The sequence below is a fragment of the Mus pahari genome, chromosome 6 (assembly GCF_900095145.1).
Source record: "Mus pahari chromosome 6, PAHARI_EIJ_v1.1, whole genome shotgun sequence".
In the NCBI taxonomy this organism is placed as follows: Eukaryota; Metazoa; Chordata; class Mammalia; order Rodentia; family Muridae; genus Mus; species Mus pahari.
This window is the reverse complement of record NC_034595.1, coordinates 99,740,607-99,746,835: the sequence shown is the minus strand read 5'-3', so window position 1 is coordinate 99,746,835 and position 6,229 is coordinate 99,740,607.

Here is a 6,229-nt window from a genome sequence, read left to right as displayed (position 1 = left end):
AGAAGAAGAAGAAGAAGAAGAAGAAGAAGAAGAAGAAGAAGAAGAAGAAGAAGAAGAAGAAGAAGAAGAAGAAGAAGAAGAAGAAGAAGAAGCAAAGGTGGAAGGCTGGCCGAAACACTCTGCTAACCACTTAGTTCAGGTCCCAGAACTCATATGGGTGGAGAGGACTCCCAAAAGTTGTTCTCTGGCCTAGAAAGATGTCACGGCGTGCACATACTTGAATACACACACACACACACACACACACACACACTAAAAATTTAAAAACGAAAAAGGACCCAAGGTTATCACTTCATCATTCATTCAACTCATTCATTCATTCATCCACATGCCTTTGCTGAGCACCCACTACGCTGAGTACTGTTCTCTGATATGCTCCAGGGGTCCCTAAGTCCCAGTGACCCCGGAGAGATGGAAGCTGGGTCTGGGAAAGAGGGGGGCTCTACCTAGTATAGTGCATCTCCACTCCCTCTGATCAGTCATGCTGCCTAATTCAATAAGGTGAGAAGGAGTGTAATTTGATCATATTTGTTTTGCACCACTGCAAAAACAGAAAATGAAGGGCTGCACAGCCGCGCCGATTTACTTCATCCGACCTTGATTAAAAGAAAATTAATTGTCGCATCTCTCAGGATATCACAGGCAGCAGCCAATGGCTCTCCAGGACACCACAAAGAGAGGGAAAGAGAGGCACTTCATGCCCTTTTCTCTAGCCATTTGCAGTCAGGCACGGGGGAGCTAAGGACTGGGGGGCGGGGCTCGTGGAAGGTTGTTGAGACCCAGACCCCTGACCTCATCGCTTGCTCTCTCACTAACTCTGGACTGCATCCACCCCCACCTGCTGCCCGGCGCTGGTACTCCATCCCCAGAGCCCTCCACGGAAGCTCCCCCAAACCCTTAGAGCTCCCTCTTCCCTAAGACTGGCAGGTGTCCCACAAAGAAACCCCAAGAAGAAGACTCTCAAAGAATCAGGACCCCTCCAGCTGCGTCCTCACTCTGTCAGCCCAGCCTGGCTCCTGAGAGAAATAGGGAAGGAGGGGGCTTGGCGCTGCCCGGGGTGAGCTGGGGCGGGGTGTCACTGGGGAGAGAGCTCATGAAAAGTTAATGCCCCCTTGCAGGTTGTTGATTTTTGTTTGTTTTTCTCTTTTTGCCAGAAGAGAAGCCTCTTTCATTAGCCCAGACTGTCATTACCCGGCATTAAAATTTCATAGAGCGGGGCGGGAGGCCGGGCAAGGGGAGGCAGGCAGGGGGGCAGCCAGGGCTCTGGGCGGGCCTGTGGGGCTGAGCCCAGTTCCCCGAGGTCCCTGCCTGCATACTGCAAGTCTGAATTGTAGTCACTGCTTTTCCCCATCGCTCAGTGTGGCTTTTGATCTTCCAGCTGCTCATTTTGGTGGCGTCTTCTCTTATTCCCATTTTACAGTCAAGAAATTGAGGCTGCACCCACTCCCTCTATCGGGGCTGAAACCGTAAATGGAAGAGGGGACAAAGCGTCCCTCTTCATTCTGGCAGATTCAAACTGTGATTGGGGTACTTAACACCCCCTCCCCCCCCCAGAGCACCAGGGACCTGGAACTCCTTAGCCCCACTCCAGGAGGCTGGTAGGCAGCTCTGCTCAGCCAGGCTAGGATCGCCATGCTTGTGGACCCTGCGACCCGCCAGGCAGGTGTCAAGACCATCACAATGGTGCACCTGGTGTGGGCACCAGGCCTGCCCATTCAGCAGGGAACAATCACGGCTAGGCTGCCTCTGGCACAGAGGCCTCCAGGGGCTGTGAACCGAGGGCAGTGAGCAGATGGGCCTCCGGGTGTCAGGTTTCCAGTCTAGGGTAGGGAGCCGGATCTCTAGAGGGGCAGAGGGGAACAGCCAGGCTCCTCCCAGGCCCGCGGCCCCTCCCCTCCCCACCTCTGGTCCCAGAGTAGGTGGGCATACTGACTGCCTACCACCCCCTAGAGAGGGACACAGGACCTAGCTGGGACTGAGGTTGATTGGGGGAGATGCCTGTGGGCTTCTCAGCTGGGGAGGAGGGGGGGGGGTCATAGGAAGGCTGGACTCCAGAGCCATCCCCATTCCAACTACTCCCAGGAACTCTCTGCTGCCCCCCCCCATAGGTCAAAGGGGGCTACAGCCTGAGAAAAGTGGGCAGTCCCAGAAGAGATCAAGCACTCCAGGCAGAGGGGCCAACAGGTAGGGGGTAAGGAGCCCTGCCTTGTGCGGTGCTGCTGTTGGGACTAGAATGAGCTGGCACACTCAGCATAGGGTGTTCCCACTGCCCACATGTCATGTGAGTGGGTTTCCAGTAGCCTCTGGGAATACCACTTTACACTGAGAAGTTCTGCTTGTGTGCCAGTTCTGCCCTCCTGTCCTGGGTACCGTCTAGGGGGCTGTTGGGTGTCTATGTCCTTCACCCTGACAGTGAAGTTTATCCTCCGTCCAGTACCCCACAGAAAGTAGGACAGAGACACTGGAGAAGAAACATGTCCCCTCACCAGCTTACGCTCAGCCCAGGTGAGTCCTAGTAACTCTGACCTTGGCCTCAAGGCACCAGGGATCTATGGGGACGGAAATGGGAGACCTGAGAATGAATGGGAGAGAATCCTAGCCGCTTGTGTTACAGAGAGGAAACTGAGGTGAGGAGAAGGGTGTGTCACCCTGACCCGAGTGTTTGCAGCCGTGCAGTGGGAATGGGGCCCAAATGAGTGTAGAGTGCCAATCGCTGCCCTATCAGGGACAGAGGTGGTGATGAAGTCCTTGTGTCCACGCTCCCAGACCAAAGCCGAAGAACACAGTCACAGAGATTATGTTGGAAGACTGTGTGGGAACTTCCTAATGTACTGCTTTTGGGGGGTGATGAGATGTCACGTAGGCTGGGACCCGTGGGTCCCGCATGATGTCTGGGTTCACACGCAGGCTTTGCCTCTTCCTAGAGCACAACCCCAGGCATTTGAATGACTGCCCACGCCTGAGTTCAGTCATCTATAAATAGGAAGAGCAATGACCAGAGGCCTGACTTCATGGAGTTGGTTGGAAGACTTGGCAAGACTGTTCTAAAGGCCTCTCCACCTGGGCAAGGGGCCCAAGGTCGTCGTCGTCGTGGTGTGGGCAAATACAACTAATAGTGTTTGGTGACCCTCACAGGAACATGTCATCTGCAGGAAGAGTCATGGGAAACAGTTGGGGGCTCAAAGAGTTGATTCAAGTAGTGTGGAGGAGGTTAGATTTGAACTCAAGCCCACTTCATTGCTGCGTGTTCTGAAGCCTCTACGACACACTGGAAAGTAAACAGTAATAGAATAACCGGGCGGCTCCCAGGCCCCTCCAGTGTCCGACAGGCTCCGAGAACCTCCCCGTTGGTGGGCTGGGAGCCTAACCATGTCCAGCTCACTCTGCTGTGGGTGTGGCCAGACAGCGGATGATGGGTAAGGGAATTCCTGCTCCCAGCCTGACTCGGTCCCCTCCCTTTCTTCCCCAGCACAGTATGGCAGTGTGGTATGCTCATTCTAGGAACAAAGGCAATCGGGGCACATCCCCACTTCCTGGCGGGCGGTGTTGATTATCTAATTCACTACCCCTCAATTACTGCTTCCTGAGGGAGGCATTATCCCAAAGCACCTCCCGCCCAGCCCAGAGGCTGGCACGGCTGCTTGTGGTGTGCCACCCCTCCCCATCAGGAAAACCCACTAGCCCAGAGTCTGAGCGCCAGTCCCCCTGGGCAGTCTTCTGAAAGAGGGCTCTCTCAGGGACCTGGGTGATACACAAGTGCACAGTCAGGGATAAGTGTGCACAGGCATGTCTCCTGTGAGGATGTACAGAGTAATAATTGTAAGGACCATATGTGTATATGAACGAGTGCACAAATCTGAGGGTACAGATGTTTATGTGTGTGTAAGAATGAGTGTGCACATTGCTGAGTGTGTACAATGAATCTTCAAGCATATGAGTAGGTCAGGGATGCAAACGATTGTGTAAAAGACTGTGCAAGTAATGGATAGGTATGTGATCATTCCTGTATGTGTGAGTGTGTGTTGGGCTGAACATGCATGTGAGAGTGTGGCTCACTGAGTGTAGACAGAACTAGCTGAGTCTGGGGCAGGTGAAGGAGGCCTCCCTCTCTCCCAAGCATGAAAGCCTGAGGGGGGCTGTTAGCTCATAGAGGGCTCGGGGACTGAAGATGTCCTGTCCCTGCTAGCTCCCCTCCTTCCTCTCAAAGGGAAAAAGATCACCAGGGCAGGTGGTCCCGGCTGGTTGCAGATGCAAAAAGACTCCGTGCTGATTTGCATCTTCATTTGCATATATTTCCATAGGGCCTACTGATTGGTTATTTGAAAGCCTCCCAAGAACCTGTCTATTTGCAATGGCTTTGCCTGGAAAAAAAAAAAGTTGATGATTGGGCTCTGCTTTACCAGCCTCCTCCAGGGGCCGAGTCTAACCTACTGGGAAGCAGGCCCTTCGACAGTGCCCCCTGGTACACAACAAGAAACAGTTCTGTTGTGTCACCTGACCTCAAGAATGTGTTCATTGTCTTCTGCCAATTATGAACAAGGTGTGAGGAGAGGACAGAGCAAGTGCCAGCTGCCCAGACTTCTCAAATGTCCAGGCTATGTGTACCTAGCACTTCTGCCTGGACCCCCAGGCCTGTGGCCAACCCTGAAGGTGGCTAAGAAAACCGAGGGTCTCTGCACCCCCCCAACCGTGTCTACATCACGTGAGACAGTTGTGGCCACGATCTCCCTCCTCACATCAGGGCTAGACACAGGCTATGCAACTTGGAATATATAGACTTAGGCTGGGTCTTTGAGTCCCCAGCCACCTGGAGAGAAGGCAGCAAGGTCCCAGAGAGGAGGAAAGAGGTTCCCAACAGAAGGGTGTGTGTGTGTGTGTGTGTGTGTGTGTGTGTGTGTGTGTGTGTGTGCCTGTGCACAACAGTTTGATGTAAGTGCAAATTGTATAATGCACTCTGGGACAGTCTCTGGGACGCAGGGGGAAAGAAACCTGTAGCAGAGAAGGTGCATTTGTGTGTTGTGAGCACCTCCTCGGGTGTTAAGGAAAGCCATCTTTAAGGTGAAAGTCCTAATTCCCACGTTGCTTTTGCCTGGCCATTAATGGCCTCATTTTCTCCCTTAGTGAAGGGTAACCACAGGGGACAATGACTAGGCCTTTGAATTTTGCTCTCCCAAGAAACGCAAGTATAGAGATGAATGAGTTGTCTGTCTGTCTGTCTGTGTGGTATATGTTACAAATGCATATGTATACATACACACTGGCTCATTGACTGCAAACGTGCTCCTACTGACACCCAAGGTCACTATGATCATACTGGGACACAAATGTGTGCCATGTGCTTATGTATGGCCGACCTTTGAGCTGTGTGCACCATGCAGAACTGAGCACAGCACTGTATTGAGAGAATACTTGTCCTGTCCGTACTAACAGGCTGTGGACCTATGTGTGCCCCAAGCTGTCTGCACAAGGGTGAGCATGTGGGGCAGGCATGACCCTGTGCAGTAGGTATGTGGACAGCCTAGCATGTGTTTGCATATCGGGAGTCGGGGGGGATGTTTGGTAATTAAATCCCTTTTCATGCTTTGCACCTGTCTCCTTCTGAAAGCCGAGAGAACAGACGTCAAACGGGACAAGGGCTGGATTGAATACAGCCAATTCTGAAATATTTATTAGCTTGCGACTCCACTCAATGGTGGAGAAGGAGCGGCAGCTAATCCACCCGGCAGCGCTCACAGCGGGGACATTTCTCAGCAGGCACTTCTTAGATTTCAATGACTGCTCACTCTGTCCAAAAATGGGAGAATTTTCATCTGGGCCCACGTGGTGTTCTCCAGAATGTCGGCTAAAGACTCACAGGCCAGAGACCAAACCTGAGCACCTCTAGTGCTAGCTCCCCATTCCTGGGGCCATACAAGACGCTCCTCCTTAGACAAAAGACTGAAGCATGTGTGGAGTAGTTGTGGGATCCTGGACCAGCTAGTGCCCTGCGCTCCGGGCACTGGATGCAACTCTTCCTGTTGTACATTCTGGCACCAAGTCTCACAAACACCTGGAGGAGGAACTGGCCAGATGGCTCAGCAGGTAAAGGCATTGCCACGAAGCCTGACGCTCTGACTTCAATGCCCAAGACCCACATGGTGGAAGGAGAGAGCCGGTTATTTGCAAGTGGTCCCTACACATGTAAAAAACATATATATATATATATATATATATATATATATATATATAT